This window comes from Macrotis lagotis, chromosome X (genome assembly GCF_037893015.1).
Source record: "Macrotis lagotis isolate mMagLag1 chromosome X, bilby.v1.9.chrom.fasta, whole genome shotgun sequence".
Taxonomy (NCBI): Eukaryota; Metazoa; Chordata; class Mammalia; order Peramelemorphia; family Peramelidae; genus Macrotis; species Macrotis lagotis.
In genome coordinates this window covers 453,548,069-453,566,874 of record NC_133666.1, presented here as the reverse complement: position 1 = coordinate 453,566,874, position 18,806 = coordinate 453,548,069, and the positions used below count along the sequence as shown (strand labels likewise).

General features: G+C 41.7%; 1 protein-coding gene across 1 annotated transcript in view; it reads left to right on the top strand.

The window, feature by feature from the left end:
- Positions 1 to 1,287: 1,287 nt before the first annotated feature.
- Positions 1,288 to 18,806, top strand: part of CABLES1 (Cdk5 and Abl enzyme substrate 1) — a 147,776-nt gene continuing 130,257 nt past the window's right edge. The window contains exon 1 of the mRNA XM_074199424.1: positions 1,288 to 17,979. The gene's annotated coding sequence lies outside the window, so the exon portion shown is untranslated. The remainder of the gene's footprint in view (positions 17,980 to 18,806) is intronic.

The window sequence follows — 18,806 nt, the reverse complement described above, 5'->3', positions numbered from 1 at the left end:
CCGTCCCTCTCCCTCCTCCTCCCCTTCCCCCGCCCCCTCCCCCGCTCCCCCCCCCCCCCCCCGCAGCTCTGTTTCCCCGCTCGCTCCCGCACGTGACGCCGCGCTGCTGCTCGGGGCGCCTCGCGGCGCTCTCGCGGCGCTGTCCCGGCGCTGTCCCGGCGCTGTCCCGGCGCTGTCCCGGCGGCTGCACCTATAAATACTAATAGCCTTGGGCCGGGCGAGGAGCGGGCGCGCGGCGGCGCAGCGGGCGAGGAGCGGGCGAGGAGCGGGCGAGGAGCGGGCGGCGGGGCCAGGCGCGGCCGAGGGTCCGAGGGTCCGGCGGCGCGGGCGGGGGGGCGGCTCGCGGGCCATGCCACGCGGGGGGCCGCAGCGCGGTGGCCGCGGCCGCGCACGCTGGGGCCGCCGCCGGCCCCGGCCGCCCTGCCCCGGCTCAGCCTCCCCGCGCCGCCTCGCCGCGCCGGGGCCCCGCTGAGGCCCCACACAATGGCGGCGGCGGCGGCGGCGGCCCCCCCCGCGGGCGGCGGCGGCGGCGGGGGCGCGGGCGCGGGGCCCCCCCGGAAGCCGCGCGTGGACCCGCGGCGGCGGCAGGCCGCCCTCTCCTTCCTCACCAACATCTCTTTGGACGGGCGGCCGCCGCAGGGCGGGGAGCGGGCCGGGGCCGGGGCCGGGGCGCGCGCCCGGAGCCCGCCGCCGCCGGCCGACCCGGGCGGCTCCCACGCGGCGGCCGCAGCCGCGCCCCCGCCCGGCCCCCCGGGCGCCGCCGAGCGCTGCCCCCCGCCGCCGGGCCCGCCGGGGCCGCCCGAGGAGGACGACGCCTTCGCCCCGGCGCAGGTGCCGGCCGCCGCCTTCCTGGGCTCGGGGCCGCCGGGCGGCCGCAGCCGCCTCAACTCCTTCACTCAGGGAGCCCTGCCCGCGCCCTTCCCCAGGCCGGGCGCGCAGCCCCACGGCTGCCTGGAGCAGAGCGGGCCGGCGCCCGGCGCCCTGGAGCCGCCGCCGCGGCCACGGTGAGTGCGGGCCGGGCCGGGCCGGGGGCGGGCGGGCAGGACTGGGCGCGGCGCCCGCCCCGCCGCCCGCGCCCCGCTCCCCGGCCGGCCGCCGCGCGGGAGCCCTGAGGGCCGTCCTAGCGGTGGTGTGGGGCGGGCGGGCGCCGCCGGGGCCCCGGGGCCCGGCACGTGGCGGGGCAGCGGCCAGGAGCGGGCCGGGCTGCCGGGGCTGCAGCCCGAGCACCGGCCGCGGCCGCCCAGCTTGGACGGCCTCGGACACAGCCTTCCGCCCCAGCTCACCGAAAGGACACTTCCCCCCCGTTTTAGTTTTGCAAGGCAGTGGCGTTAAGCGGCTCGCCCCAGGCCGCTCGGCCAGGTCCTTATGAAGTGTCTGAGGCCGCATTCGAACTCAGGTCCTCCTGCCTCCGGGGCCGGTGCCCCGTCCACCGCGCCTCCCAGCCGCCCCACTTCTAAGGTATCGTTCTGACCCAGGTAGCAGCCTACCAGAAAATGAACCAGAAAAAAATGGACAAATAGAGTTTGCATAGAATCTTGTACTAGATTGTATTCTATTTTCAGATGGATGGAATCAGTCAGTTGAGAGGGACCTTTCTGATACAGTAGGACTTGTGACTGAAGCTTCTGTTTTCCCCAAAAACTAAAAAGTAAAGCCAGGCCAGTGGAGTGTGACAGCCCCGACAGAAATCTCCACTTAGAGCGTGAAGCCCCCCATTAGCTGGACGAATGCAGACCCAGTGGAACGTGTTCATTTATGGGAAAGAAGTGCACACTCAGCCGTTTCTTGGCAACTCAGACATCAGCACTTGACCTGATAACGACTACAAAGTATGTGAAGCGGTAGGGTAACAACAGGCATTCTCAAGACTGTGCTGCCCGTCCCAAACATATACTAGGTCAGGCTCTATAGAGGTTATCTTGCTTCTCCTGAATCTCAAATCTTTAAAGCTATAGGGAAAGCAAGAAGTCACATTTCTAAAGGAAAAAAAAAAGATTTGCCTCATGATTTCTGGAAAGAATAATAATTTGTTCTTATGACCCAAAGTAAGGTTTTCTTAGTTCCATGTCACTACAGGTCTTATACTTTTATTCTCCTGAGTTGAGCATTTATTAATTTTTTCCCAGTTTGTTTTGAGATAAGATAAATAAGTGAAAATAAAGTGACTTGATTATCTCAGAGGTCACACGAAGCCATCCTCTTATGCTTTTACACAACCTCTATCTAGCATGTTGTTCTGAAATCTTATCCTAATAACTTAAAGGAGTCAAGACTGGCCTAGGTTAGAGGCAGGACAGGTGATTTTCCTTGGTGTGGGAACTCTTTGGTGATAACTTCCTTGGTTATTCCACATTAGCATTTCTTCTTATAGTGTTACAGAGCATTACCTAGAGTGCTAAGAAGTTAATTGACCTTGCTGTAGTGAAGGCTAGTATGTATCCAAGATAGTTCATATGTGCTATGCCAGTCTATCTTTCTTTGGCAGAATGCAATTAAATTGAATGGAGCAGAGGAATTTTATTGAGTAAAATCCTGTGATTGAAGGGTTATATTCCCTCCAGGAAATACATCCCAAGTTATAGAACCTAATAAAATTGAACTGCCCCAGAAGATTTACATGGGTCTCTTTTGGGTGGAGTATGGGAGTACCATGACATAGAACTTTTTTAGACTCTAGTCTCTCAACGAACAGTATATTGACAACATTTTTCATCAGCTTAAATAAAGTTTAATCTACTTGTCCCAATTTCCAAGAATGGTAATCGCTTAGATTTTTAAAATATTGATCTTATTTTTTTCTCCCAGGGTATCCATTTAAAGAAAACACACACACACACACACACACACTTTACTACATTTCATAGTTGTGATTTTAAAAGTTGTGAATAATGCTTTTTAATAGCTGCAACCATATTTTTAAAAGACAAAGGAACTTGCTATTAAAGCAGGGAAAAATAAATTTACTGTGCTTTGCACTATGGATAGAAATGCAACCAAAAAAGAAAGTCCCTATTTCATGATGCTTATAGGCTAATGGGGAAGATGACATGTCAGAGAGAGCTAAAGGAGGTGGGTAAAGGAGTACCCTTAACAGGAAAATAGCATTTCAGTACAGAAAGTTAGAAGTAGAACCAGGATGGGAAGGAAGGCTGGCCAGCCTGCCCCCCTTCCCAAAATAAAGGAACTGACCGAAGGGAAAGGGAGGTCAACAGAATGGTTGAATGTACCAGAGGGAGACCTCTGAGGGGAGCAGATGAATATTTGAGGATATGTATCTATATTTTTGCTGAAGGTCATTTTTTGATCTTCTGACATTCATCATAATTACTGTTAACCTTGCTGTACTGGGAAATATCATGAGAAAATGGGATAGATAGCAGAATGCCCATTCTGGAGATGGTAAATTGGCACTCTCCCACTGTTTTTCAGGGTAGCTAGCAGCAATGCTATTTTTTTTCCTACTGACCCTACAAGAATTTTTTCAGCTTTTTCTCCCACACACAAAAATGAAATCAAGGATTTGGGCAATTATAGTCATTTTTGAGACTACTAGTATATGTTTTACTCTACCATGATTAGGAAATCTAAACTAAACTGAAACAAAACCATTTTACTCCTTTTGGGGAGTAATGTTTACCTTTTCTACTTTGCTATGAAGATTTATTGTCTCATTTTGGGGGAAGGGGCAGCCAGATTTCATCAAGGCTTATTTTTTCCCCTCAATTCAGATGATTCTGTCAATTTAGATTTTCCAAATCAGTGCTGTCAAACACATCAAAATGGGACCACTAAATCTTACACAAGGATTCTTACAGTCTCATAGTGACTTAGAAAACCATATATTAACAATGTATATGTTCTGTTGCATTTTTAATTAGTTTGTTAAATGTTTCCCAATTACATTTTCATCCAGTTGCTAGCTATGTGTTTGATACTGCTGAAAGCACCATTCAACCTGTACAGTGCCAAAGTCAGAGGGCCATATTATACACATCCTTTGCTAGAGGAGGCATCTTTCCTTGTCAAGGCCATTGAAGTAGCCCTACATCTTAGACACCAGGACATGCTCAATAAATATTTCTTGTTGGTGAATGCTTCTTCATCATTCTGTCTGTGCTAAGGCCAGCTGTCTACCATATCTATCCAGTTGCCTTTCTCCCTTCTCTAGTCTTTTGCTACGCTGTTTTTTAAAACTGTTTTTAAAGGCTTTGTTTTAAAAGCTCTGTTTTCTAATTATTGTTGAATTTTTTACATTCATTTGTGGTGGTGGTGATAGGGGTTTGGAGGAAGGGGGACAAGGCATTTAGTAAGTTTCTCCGACACTACTTCCCTTTGCTTGTTTCCACTTTGCCCTAGCTCATTTGCAGGTCCTTGTTGTATCTGGCGGTAGGAATTTGGTGATCTGGAAACCTGTCACTGACTATGTTTTATGTACCAGGAAGGCTTACTTAGATGGTGTGATTTGCTCTGTAGACTAGAATACCCTAAGATGGAAAGCCAGCATGGATGCCTTCTTCTGACCTGAGACGACCAGGAGTTGAGCACATTGGGAGGATTGTTAGGAGGCAATGAAAAAGTAAATGGATTGGTGATTTTCAGAGTGTATATAGTGTTTGTGGTTTAAATAGGGTCAGTAGCAGTAGCTGGTGAGCAGCTAGGTGGCACAGTGGATAGCATGCCAGACCTGGAGTTGATAAAACCTGAGTTCAAATGTGACCTCAGTCACTTACTACCTGAGTGTGACCTGAGCAAGTCCCATAATCCTGTTTGTTTCTGTTTTCTCATCTGCAAAATGAGCTGGAGAAGGAAATGGCAAACCACTCCAGTATCTCTGCCAAGAAAATCCTAAATGTGGTCACAAAGAATAGAACATGACTGAAAGGACTAAACAACAAAGCAATGACTGGTGATTGCTCTTGGTCACTCCAGTACCTATAACTTGTATGGGACCCACAGCTTTTCAGTTCAAGACAATGCAGTTCAGTACAGTTGACCTTCTGCCATATTGTTGGGCCAGAACAGGGAAAAGTCTACTAGAGGACTCCTACAATGCTGGGAAACACAATGCAAAGACACATTTTTGGAAATGTTCCCACTCATTTTTTAAAATATAAAAATGCTGCCTTCTAGTTAACCATTACAGTTTGAGCTCATATTGCCTTGGTTCATTCTTTAGTCAAATGTCTGTCCATTTGATGAGAGGTACTAAAGTTATTACTCTGTTAACTGAGAGGGTAGTACCATGCATTTCCTAAAATCCTCTAGAATTTGTTATTTTTCTATCTCTAGAATTTATTTTTTTCCATCTTGGATTAGACTCACGGGTGGATTTTGTTGTGTCTTGGCCGTATATTAAATTGTGAGCTTATGGGTAAGGTAGAATTTGTGAAAGGATGCACATAAGTGTTTGACAATGACTAGAAGCCAAACCTCTTTGGATATCTGTTAGAAATATAAATAGTTGACTTTAAAGTAGCACTTAATGAAGAGGGTAGTCTTTGGAATCAGAGGATATGATTTCAACTCCTACCCATGATATGTTAGTGGGTCAGTCAACACATTTCTGACCCACAGTATTAAAAGAGTATTGGACTACATGAGGTCTTCCATCCCTTCCAGCTCTAGAACTATGTGTGATTCTCAAAACAGACTTATGAGAAATTGGCACTGCTGGTGTTATCCTCATTTACAGAGGAGAAAACTGGAACTCAGGGTGGTCCCACCTCTCATTCTGCCTACCCCTTTTCAGATCTCAAAAGGAGGGGTGGCCCTTAAGGGACTTTGAACTCCTCCCACATAAATAAATGGATATTGTTTAGCCATATAAGTCTCTTTGAACTGGAAGAACCAGAGTGGCAATTCTGCTTTCAAAGAGTAGAATAAAAACAAAAGAAAATCTTTTGGGGGTGTTCAATAAGTAGTCTTCCTCTCTCTTCCCCATGAATATTTCAACCTCATATATATCATTTTACCCTTTCATTCTCAGAGCCCCTGTGGGCCCTAATCTTATAGGAGGTCCCAAGGGGAAATATATCAGAAGCTTTTATATTGCTGGCTAATGCCTGGTGACCACAGTTTAGGTGTGACCTTTTGCCCTTCTCTTCCTAGATGTGCTCGTCTCTTTTTCATCTATAAGTACCATCACAATTCCTAAAGGGAGGGATATTTGTTCCATAGATGGTATCCCCCTTTCCCACCCCCTTAGAAAATTATTATGTTGAGAGAGGGCTCCAGGGTAGGAGGTCATCAGGAGGGACTGGAAGGTCAGAATGTTTCATGTGCCTTTTTGAGTTAGCTTTAGTAGAACCCTTATCTGGGAATTAGGGCATCTGGGTTGTAGGGCCAGCTCTATCATTATCTGCCCTGCTAAGTGACACTGAGCTATGAATGCACTTGAATCTCTGTGGCCCCCCAGTTTCCTGGGCTGTCTAAATGGGAATTACTCTTCTTCAAACTGGCCTGCCTCCTCTTTACACAGGCTTCAGAGCTTGTGACCATGCCAGGGGGGCAGACTTGTGAGGGAAGAGATGGAATGGTTACAGAGACAGCGAAGAAGTCTTTTGTGACCATTTTGGTTGCCGTGGCACAAACTCCTCACTACATATGTATATAGGTACATGTGTGTGTGTGTGTATGTGTGTGTGTACATACCTATATATACATACACATATGACTTTTCTTCCCAATTATGTAAATTCCTCAAGGATTATTTTTATTTATCTTCTTATATCTTGTATTTCCTACCACAGTATACATAATAGGTGTCTAATAAGTGTTTATTACTTGTGAGTTCAATTTATTGTACTCAAATGAGAATATATCTAGGTAGTAACCTATGGCTAGAATGTTAGATCTGGAGTCAGGAAGACATGAGTTCGGATCTAGATTTTATATGCTAGCTGTGTCACCCTGGGCAAGTCACTTAGCCACTGCCTGACTCAGTTTCCTCATCTATACAATGGACTGTTGCAAGGATCAAATAAGATAACATTTGTAAAGCACATCAGAAACAAACCTTAAAGTGCCATACTATCACTAGGTATTATTATATTTCTCCAGTGAGAATCTTATGTTAAAAAATAAGACAATCCTGGGTTACATATATAAAGTGATTTTCAAATCTTAAAGTACTATATAAATATTAACTGTTATGGTGTCTTTGCAGTAAATAAAAAAAGGAGTAGAGTAGGAGATAGACAAGGTTGCCCTGATTGATCCCTTACTAATAGGGAAACTGAAGTTCAGAGGCTGCAAGGCCTGTGAGGCTTAGCTGGGCTGCCTGTTTATTCATGTGGTTTAGCCATGCTCACTTCTTTGCGACCCCTTCTGGGGGTTTTCTTGGCAAAGATACTGGAGTGGTTTGCCATTTTCTTCTCCAGCTTGTTTTTTCCAATGAGGAAAATGAGGCAAACAGTTAAGTGACATGCCCAGGACTGCCCAACTAGTAAGTATCTAAGACTGGATTTGAACCCAGGTCTTCCTAACTCCAGCCTTGGCCCTCTATCAGCTATACCACCCAGTTGCCTCTGGCCTACATGTTTGTTTCGTTGAATATTTTGTTGTGATTTGTTTAGAATATAAACTCATTAAGGGCAGGGAGCTGTTTTCATTTTGTTTTGGTATTATCAGGCATTGGCACTATGCCTGGGTGTACCATATGGGTCTGGGATCCATTTAGCATCATACATTTAGATCTGGGAAGGGACATTTAGTGAGAGAACCAGGATTCTAATTCGGCTCCTCATTTTGCTTTCATGGCCAAGGTTCTTTCTGTTGCCTCTCGCTTGCCTCCAAATCCATTTTTTGCACTGCCTTAGGGACACTTGCTTACATTTTATGATTTGCTCAGAAAGTCTGCAGCCGGGGAGGTGGGAAGCCAGCAGAGATTTTTCCCAGCATAACATCCTTTGCTAGGCAAGCTTGGGAGCCAGTGGGTGTCTCTCCTCAAACTCGGCAAGCCCTGGCTAATCAGACATAACCAAATGATTCAATTGTTTAAACCTGTTGTTTGCCTTCCAAATGTTGAAGTGAGACTTGGGACCGCTGGTTCTGCAATCATAGCTTTTTTAGTCCAGAAGGTAACTTCTGGGGTCCCCTTCCTAAATTGTGGAAACAAGGTTAACCAGATCTTTTGGTTGCCTGCCTCCTCACCTATCTCAGGTATGGTGACAGTTAAATGACAGTGAATTAAGCTTCTGGAGTCAGGAAAAATCTGAATTTGAATCCTGCTGAAACTTTGTTGAATAGCTGTGTGGGAAAGTTACTGAACTTCTCTCCACCTCATCTATAAAATGACCATAATAAAAGTACCTGTCTCAAAGTTTTGTAATGATCAGATGTGATAACGGATGCATTGTTAATCATGAAGTATATACTGGTTATTGTTATTACGTGTAGGCATAGATCTGAACAGAGTTTGGAATTTAGAAAGGGAAATTTCCAAATTCTTCCTTTCCATTTATTTGCCAAAGTAATACTCCATTCATTTTATCACTGAACCTTCTTGTTTATTTCAAACCTCTGTGGTTCTAAGGATTAGAAATCATTATCTTAGTAGTATGCTTGGCACCAATAGGCGATTAATAAATGTTAACTGATTGATTGCTTCTAATTGCAGTGATGCTTTAACATAAAATCCTTTCTAAAACCCCCTGCTCCCTGTCCTCCCAACCTCCAAACGCTGCATAGTTCTATTTCTGTGTGTTTTTTTTTTTTTGAGCCTCTTCGAACTTGGGGGTTTCCTAGTTTTCTGTGTTTGCAACTAGAGTAATTGCATACTAGTTTATATTTAACAAGGTTATCATTAGTGTGGTTTGGGGTTGGCTGCTGCTCATTTAGAGTTTGAAGAGATGAGAGCATGCAGAACTCCATGAGCAAAAGGCAACAGTTTAGGACTTAAGACATAATTATGTGAGCACATGGAAGGGCTCAGCTCTACCCCTCATTTAAAGACTAGGATATACTTATATGAGTAGAGTTCAGTTTTGCATTACATCAACAGAAAGGGATTAATCAAATTCACCAGGATACTTGAAGAGTTGGAGAATTGGACAGAAGTGCCCCTGTACTTACTGGCCCCATTATTTATTCAGGATAATGAACATCTTGGTAGAGAAAAGAAATGGGGTGGGGAGAAAGGAAGGATGATAGCCAGTGCTTGTTTTTAATATGGGTTTTAAGTGGAATTTTTAAAGTATTACAAAACACAAAATCTCAAAAAACCACTTTGCTTGGGAACAAAGATAGGTGTTTCAGGCCAAGTGATTGATTTGTAATTGAAGTATGATTTTCATAATTTTCTTACCTCCCTGGACTGGGGCCTGTTGAGTAAGGTAGGTAGGATAAAGAAATGGGCAAGATCATTGATCTGCCCACGGATAGCAGAGAACTCTTAGGGTTCCAAAGCATTCTGCCACCTGGAGTGAAGCTCCCCCCCCCAAAAAAAAGAAGGGGGGGAGGAGAGAGATAAAATGGGGCACCATTTCTCCCTGTAACCTTGGTTGACCACCCCTCCTTGTACTCCCCCACCTTTTCATTTTATAAGTTGAGGGAGTCATCCTCCAGAGGAGTAGTGAATTGCCTTAACTAATTATTAGCACTTAGGACTAGAACCTAGTACTGAGTTAAAGTGAGAGAATGCAAAAGAACAGTTTGAATGCCCCCTATTGCCTTGTGTCTGGTTATCTGTCAGGTTGATCACTCTTGGAGCCCAGGGAGTTCTCTCCTCAAACTCCCTAAGTCATGTCCCATAAGACATTTGGTTGTTAAAATCTATGCTGATTAATGGTGGGTCATCAATCTTTGTGTAAGTCCTGATCCCTGAAAACCATGGATCTCTGAAGTGCTTGCCATGATATGAATTCATTCTATTACTATTGGACTGGAACCAATTACCCTATTTTACATATAATTATAACTTCAAATAGTACAAATTGGTATACACCAGACTACTTCAGGGGATTATTCTCATTCATTGTCCCTGCTAAGGAGGACACAGCTGTTGCTTTAGCTAAATGTAAGTTAACAGAGGAGTGACCACCTCTAAGTAGTGACTGTTGTGCCTTTGTTTCTTAATTCATCCAGTTTGTTAGAGGGGCCTTCGTTTTCACCCTTCATCAGGCTTTGGTTATTTCTATTTTTTATGGCCTTGGCAAAAATTGATGAATGTGAAGTGAAACCTCCAACTTGTTTTGAAGTGCATTTCTTTGATTAGTGATTTAGAGCACTTTTTTTTCCATAGGATTGTATTGAGAGTGCACTTCATTTGAAAATTTTTCATGTTCTTTGATCAATTGAGATAATATATGTCAAATGCTTTACAATTCTTAAAGCAATATTTATTTAAAGGTAGATTATTAGGTGATGGATTTTGGTCTTGTATATACATTTCATATATATCTGAGAGATTGGGTTATATCCCACCCCCTCTCTCTCATATAATATATCCTATATGTATGTATCTGTGTACCTATATAGATAGCTATATATCACACTTTTTTTTTCAGAGGTATTTGGTGCAAAGATTTTTTTCCTATTTCAGTCATCAAGCATTTATTGAGCACCTCCTGTGTGGTTCTGAGGATAGATTGAAACCTCCCATGAGGCACAATTTAAAAACCTTGCCAGGCAGTACAAATGCCTTGTCTTGGTTTTGCTCAAACCTGAGTCTTCTGACTTACAATTCAGTACTGTTTCCATTCCATTATGATTCTTCCCAGGCAAACATGAATATTCTGTGAATGGAAAACAAGATGATCAGATTTATATCAGGCAAGAAAATTTTAGATATGTAAGTGATATATGTACAAGGGACAGGTGACATAGACTTTGTGGAGAGGAGTTTTTTGAAATAAGGTTGAAAAAGTAAGATGCTGTGAGATCATGGGAGGCCTTGAGTATCAGGCTAAAGGATTTCAATTTTATTCTCTAAGAAGTTTAAAGTTTTTTGAGCAGAGAATATTTTTTTTTGCTTTTTTTTTACATTTTTAAAAAAATTAAGGATGTTATTTACATTTTTTTAATTAAGAAAGATATTTATAAAAACTACCCAAGGGCAATATTAACTTTACATCTTTTTTTTATAAGGTTTGAATTCCACATTTTTCTCCCTCCTTCCTTTCCCTCCCCCTCCCCTTAATATGTCAAATACATTTCCATATTAATTATTTTGTGAAAGAAGGATCAGAACAAAAGGGAAAAACCATGAGGGGAAAAAACAAAACAAAATTTTAAATTGGAAAATGGTAAACTTTGATCTGTATTTAAACTCCACAGTTCATTCTTTGGAAGTGGATTTTCTATCACAAGTCCTTCAGAATTGTCTTTCATCATTGTACTGCTGAGAAGAACTAGCCATCACAGTTGAGCATCACACAATGTTGCTGTTAATGTGTATAGTGTTCCTCTGGTTCTGTGTAGTTTTCCATCTCTACTGAGGGGACATCCAGGTGGCTCAGTGAATTGAGCATGGGGCCTGAACTCAGTAGAACTGAGTTCAAATCCAGACTGGGGCAAATCAGACAGATCAGATAGATGTGTGACCCTGAGCAAATTACTTAATCTATTGTTTGCCTTAATCCGCTGGGATTAAGGCAATGGCAAACCACTCCAGTATCTTTGCCAAGAAAAACCCCTTGGATAGCATTATTGTGTTGGAGTCATGAAGTCGGACATGATTGAAAACAGAAGATTTATGGTGTTTGCATTATTTAAAGTGCCTCATTTGGGTGCGGCTAGGTGGCGTAGTGGATAAAGCTGGCCTTGGACTCAGGAGTACCTGGGTTCAAATCCGGTCTCAGACATTTAATAATTACCTAGCTGTGTGGCCTTGGGCAAGGCACTTAACCCCATTTGCCTTACAAAAAACCCTAAAAAAATAAAATAAAGTGCATTTCCCAGAGACAATTGAATCAAGAAGCATTTTCAGATTATGAACTCTCAGAGTTGGAAAGGACCCTTTGGGCAAGGCATGAAATTTAAAACAATCCCTGACTTCAGGGAACTTACATTCTACTGGGTCCAAGGGAGGTCCTGGACACAGACAAGTAGATGCAGAGGAGGGAGCATTGAGCATTAGCAGTTGAAGGAAGTTAGGAGTGAAGTCCCCTGTGAAGAAGTAACTAATAGTGGGTGATATTTTTATGTACTGTATCATCTCTATAAATTAAAAAACTATTTTGTGTCAGTTTTACAAAGTTGGCTGAACTAAGCCTCCCCTTTACTCTGCTACCCATCAAGATTCTTAGAAGGCTGGCTAAGCCAAATCCTCTACTCTCTAACCATGGTGTGCCCTACTGATACCACATAAAGAAACATCTGTGAGACCTGGTTGTTTTGGTGTGTTGTAATCATGGCAAATAGAAGTGTTTACTTTAATGCAGTTGCTGCTAGGGAACACATAATAGATAATACTGTCACGCTTTCACTTTGCTAAGTGGTTATAAAGTAAAATTTTAGCAATAGAGAAATTATCACACACCCTACCCGAAGGCTCCATTTTCACTCCTTAGTGTTTTCGTGTCACTTGGCAAATTTCAATTTCAAATGGAAGAATTCAAGAAAGGAAATATCTATGAAGACCCATTCTTCTCTAGGAAACCACTCAGAGAAAAGTCACATTTTATTATTTTTAACTCGATGACAGGTAATAAATACCGAGAACAAAGTGGAGTGGTCTGCCTGGGGAGGTCTTTGAGCTGGGACAGGTTGACCCTTTGTCAGTTGTAGAGGTATATTCCTCTGTAGAGGAATATTGAAGGTCATCACCCCCTCTTATTTTACAAGATGGGGAAACTGAGGCCTAAAGAAGTTAGGCAAAGTCATATGGGTAATAAACTGTAGAGCTAGGATTTAAAACCAAGTTTTCTGATTTCAAGACAACATGTCCTGTCCTCTGTGCCATGCCTCTACTCTTTACTCTACTTCACAAATTTACAGAAGGACCAGTTGACTTATGTTGTCATTCTATTGTGTCTGTCTCTTCATGATTTCATTTGGGGTTTTCTTAGCAAAAATACTGAGGTGGTTTGCCATTTCCTTCTCATTTACAGATGAGAAAACTAAGGCAAACAGAATGAAGTGACTTGCCCAGGATTATACAACTAGTGTCTTAGACCAAATTTGAAGTCAGAAAGACCACTGGCACTATATCCACTGAGGCACTTTGTTGCCTTCAAGGCAAACAGAAGCTAAGTTAATTGTCCAAGGTCACACAGTTATTAAATATCTAATGGCCCTGATGGTGTCTGAACTCTTTTCAATTCTTCTTTTTTTTTTTTTTTTTGCAAGGCAATAGGGTTAAGTGGCTTGCCCAAGGCCACACAACTAGGTAAATATTAAGTGTCTGAGGCTGGATTTGAACTCAGGTACTCCTGACTCCAGGGCCAGTGCTCCAGCCACTGCACCACCTGGCTGCTCCCTTTTCAATTCTTAAGCATCTAGATGAATTGGTGGTCAAGCAATGGATATATAGTTTCAATCCAGCCATAGACAAGACATTTAATCTTTGTATGCCTCAGTTTCCTTATCTGTAATATGAGCTAAGAGATGGCAAACCACTCTAGTAGCTTTGCCATGAAAACTCCAAAGTCATAAGAAGTCAGACATGACTGAAACAACTGAACAAAAAGACATTAATTCTTTTTCTTTCTGGACTGTCAAAAAATGTTCTCTTCTCTTAGAATCATCTAGCTCTTCAGTTTCTCCTGTGTTCTTTGGACCCGGGCAAGCATTTGTTCTTCTTCCTCCTTCCCCCCCCCCCCCCCCGCCCCAGCAGTCCTTGTCTTTGCATTTTTCCTTTTATCTCTTCCCTTTTGATGTCAATACTCTAATACTCTCTAGGCTGCAAGCTTTTTCACAAGGGTATCCCTCGCTTAGGCTACTGTCCTATGGGGATGACCAGAACTATTTCACTCTTCATCTAAAAGATTGGTGATAAGTACTATAAGAGAACTATAGATTACTATAGCACTTCAGAGGTGGGGAAAGATTGTTACAACATTAGAGATGTTGGTTTCTTTGAGCTGAATTTAAAAGGATGGATAGAGTAGACATTCTGTAGATAGAACTGTGTGTGAAGAAGAGGGAAGTATACCAGGCCTAGGAAATCACATGAACAGAAGTTTAGATGCTGCAAATTATAAAACATGTTTGGGGAACAGCAAATAAAACACATTGGCTGAAGGGTAGTATTCTTTTAAGGCTAGAATAGTAGCTTCTTTAGGAATATGCTTCCTCTAACCTTGGAGTTTCCCCTCCCCTAAAAACTTATAAACTGACTTATGATGCATAACTTAGAACATGCTTATAATAGAGTGCTTTTCTGTGTTGGTTTTTCTTGGTTCCACTTGAGGTCTTTAAGTACTTGACAGTATAGAGTAGCTAGTTCTAAGAGTACTTGAACTTGAAGGCAGACTATGTGTTCTTGTCTTGACTTCCTCACTCACTGGCTTTCTACTGACAGAAAGTCAGTTGACTTCACCAAGACTCAAGTTTTCTTATCTGTAAAATGAAGCTACTCACACTACTCAAATCATTAGGGTGTTATATGGAAAGTGTTTGGTAAGTAAGAAAACCCCTGTGGACATCTGAACTATCATTATTTTAGATCTCCATCCTAAGAGATGGCCATAATTTTGATGGCAAAGATGCCTTATTTCTTTTTTTCATTTTGAACTAGGAGATATGTTTTTTGGAATCTTGGATGAAGTGGTAATTTGAACATAATAGCATAAACTGCCTTGCCCACCTTCATAGCAGAAAATTCTTCCTTCCAAAACAGTAAAATGCCAGCGTTATGCTCTAGAAAATGCTATGTATAATCAAGTAGTTTCATTGACTTACACCATGTGTTAATTTAGTTGTGGAACAGCTCCACCTTCCTCTGTTCTCCAGGGCATCTTCCGATAACTCTGTGGTCTCAAAAGACTCTTGAACAACCTTCTGCTATAGTAGTGTGATGACATAGGTCATTTGTTTTATATTATACCATATTTCTAGGCTACCCCTGAAAGAAAGAACTGTGTTTTATCTAAACTTTGAATGTATTCCTGTGCATAGTGCAGTATGTAGAACACAGTAGGCACTTAATAAATACTCATGCTGGATAAATAGTTTACAACTCAATTCTTGGGAGAAACTGAGAAAGAAGTTTATGGGATTGAGTTCATTGTGCATTCCAGGGCCATGGAAAACAAACATCTTTCCCAGGAAAATTTGGTTGGCTAGCCTGGAGCTGTTCATAGTGAGCATAAACAGATACACCAGCAAAAAGATAAATGACAAGTTTAGGCAACAACATCATTGCAGAAATGAAGGCAGTGTGTAGCTTGAAATTTGGTCATTTCAGTGCTAAGGAAGATCTAGCAAAGGACAACGAAAACTCTGTTGGAAAATACAGTTGAATATCCAGAATGAATAATAGTTAACATTAATAAATCATCATATGGCTTGCAGAGTATTCTGCAAGCAGCTCTCATTTTGGCTTCACCCTGGAAGATAGATGCTTTTCTTTTCCCTATTTCATAGAAACTGAAGCTAGCAGAAGTTAAGTGACTTGCCTTTATTATTTCTACTTTAATGATGAGGGAACATTCATTCAGAGCAGTTTAGTGTCTTGTCCAGAGTCACATGGTTAGTCCTTGAGTCTTCCAGACTCTCAAATCCAGTTCTTCATCTGTTATGCTGCCTAGCTGCTTGTGAAATGAAAGAAGTCAAAGACTTATAGGTCCTCAGAGTTTTGTGCCTGAATATCATAAATATTTTGTTCAAGAAGAGTTTTGGAATGCTATAGACTTAGGCCCCAGTAAACATCATCAAAAAACAAAAATTAATTATATTTTAAAAGAGGAAATAACTAGTTACCAGTCATTTAGTTGACATAGTGAATAGAACAATGGAAGACCCGGGTTCAAATCTAACCTTGGTTACTTAGTAGTAACTTAGTAGTAACTTTACAGATAAGAAAATTTGGGCAAGTCAGTTAATTTTTGTCTGCCTCAGTTCCTCACCTGCAAAATGGGGAAAAATAATAGCCTCTAACCTGCCAGGCTTGTGAGGATAAAATGCAATAATATCTGTAAAGAATATTTTAAAAAACTTTAAGCCATAAAGAAAATGCTGTTATTATTTCAGAATCATAATGTCTATGTTGACCTAGATCATCAGCTTGTTAGAATGAAAGTAAAAATTGAAATTAAGTTACAAGAAAGGATAAATATGAAATGAAACAATGTGCAATTATGGCAACTCCAGCCTGTCTTTTTTTGTACAATCTTGCTTTTAAAAGGAGGGGGGAGATGGATAAAAGCAAAGTTATTAACTCTATCAAGTTTGACCAATGTAAAACATTTGCCACCACAAGAAACTGGAGAAAGTCCATAAACCACCTTAGTGGGAGAACACTTAATCTCCTTGCCAAATGGAGAAGTATGGTAGCAGCCAAGACAGTGCCATTTGAGAGTACAAACTCATTTTCAAAATATAATGGAGAGGGTGGTAGGAGGTTACTAATGGAAGTCCCTTTCAAAATAGAAAATAAATGTAGTTGAAGGAAAAACAATCCTGCAGAGAACTTGATTTGAAACTCAAATGATCATTGCGTTGATGGATAATAGTCATAATAGCTAGCATTTATATACTTTTTTAAGTTTGGCAAAATGTTTTACATTTGTTATTTTCATTTGATCCTCACAACAACTCTTAGAGGTAGGTGCTGTTATTTTCCTCATTTTACAAATAAGAAAACTGAAGCCAAAAAAGTTAAGTCACTTGACTAGGGACACATAGCTAGTAGTGATCTAAGGAAGGCTTTGAAGTCTTCTTGTCCTCACTATATTGCTTATCTCAAGGAAATGAAAATGAAAGAGGACAATAAATAGATAGGATATAGGTTAGATTTACTACCATTTCTTTGGACATATAGATTCGACAGTATCAGTGAAGGGCTCACTGATGGAGTGACCCTAGGGTCTGACATGTGAGGAAATAGAAATATTACCTAAGGAGGTGAAATCAGAAAGAACTCCTGGACCTAACCATATCTCCCTCCATCTTGTGGGAGTCAATGTAGTTTTACAACTGTCAAGGAGCAATTTTTATGATCTCTCAAAATGGGGAAGATTTATATCATGCCCTTTGACCCTGGGCCCTTGATTGGTGAGAATCTACCATATTTAGGGATGATGATGATATTGCTCCCCAACTCTAATCACTCTTGCATTTATCACGATTGGCTGTAGCTATCAAGATGCCATTTGGTCATTGGCAATCCTAACTCCTTCCTATCTTTTGTTCTGGAATTAGGAATCAAGGTAATGGGGCGGATAGGTGGCACAGTGGATAGAGCACCGGCCCTGGAGTCAGGAGTTACCTGAGTTCAAATCCGGCCTCAGACACTTAATTACCTAGCTGTGTGGCCTTGGGCAAGTCAGTTAACCCCATTTGCCTTGCAAAATCCTAAAAAAAAGGAATCAAGGTACAATACCATTTCTAGAAAGGACATGTTAATTGTTCTGTTACTTCATTCACCTTCCCATGGTATTCACAAAAATACCATTCTTTGGCCATTGAACTTCTGATAGGATCTAAGTTTCTTGAGGACAGAAACTGTTTTCTTGTATTTGTGTCTCCCAAGACTTATATAGTACAATGCCTGGCACATACTAAGCAATTGAATCTATTCCATTCATTCACTTAAAATAAAAATGCCTAAAATTTTCATAATGCTTTGATTTTTTTCAATTTTATAGAGTACTTGTTCTCATATATGAATATGGATGTTTCAAGGTTGCCAATTGGATAGAGTGCTGAGCCTAGAGTCAGGAAGACCTGAGTTCAAATGCGACCTCAGATGTTCACTAGCTGTGTGACCCTGGGCAAGTTATTTAACCTCAGTTTGCTTTAATTCACTGGAGAAGGAAATAGAAAACTATTCCAGGAGTCTACAAAGAATCAGACACAACTGCACAATAACAATGAGAGGTAAGGAGACATAGTGTATGTGGGTTAGTCTTGGAATCAAGACCTGAATTCAAGTCTTTCTTCTATGATGACTATGAACTAATAGCTTAATTATCTCAGTGCCTACAGGAAACATTCTAAGAATATAGGTTATAGGTAAACCATTGATCTGGATTAGTGGAGAGAGTTTTACACTGGGAGTTCCTGTCATTGATTGATTAATTCACATAACTGGGATGGATAGATAGATAGATAGATGGATGGATGGATGGATAGATGGCTAGATAAACATACATGTATGTATTTTTATGTACAAGTATATATATATATATATTTGTACATATTTGCTATTGTAGTATACACATATGTTGATATATTTTACACATAAAAATGATACATATTGATATAATATTTTACACATAATTTGAATCATGTGATTCAAATAATAATGCTAACTTCAAGCAGGCATATTAGTATCCTCATTTTATAGATAAGGAAACTTAGGTTTGCTGAAAGTGACATAGCAAGTTGTGGTGATGGTGTGATGGGCATATATGAAGTTATTTTTTTACTTTCTCCTTAGAGGACAGTGGTTTTATTTCAATCTTTAACAGAAATCTTAAATCTCTCAGTATGAGATTTTATTGCTCTTGATAATAACAATGATGAAGGTATCTTCTCCCCATCTGCCCACTTAACACTTTTTTCCTTCTGACTTGGTTGGACAGTTGTGTCTAATTCTTCATGATTCCATGTGGACCATATTGTCAGTGGGCTTTTCTTGGTAAAGATACCAGAGCAGTTAGCCATTTCCTTTAAAGCAAGAAGACAGAACTTCTCCAAGGTCA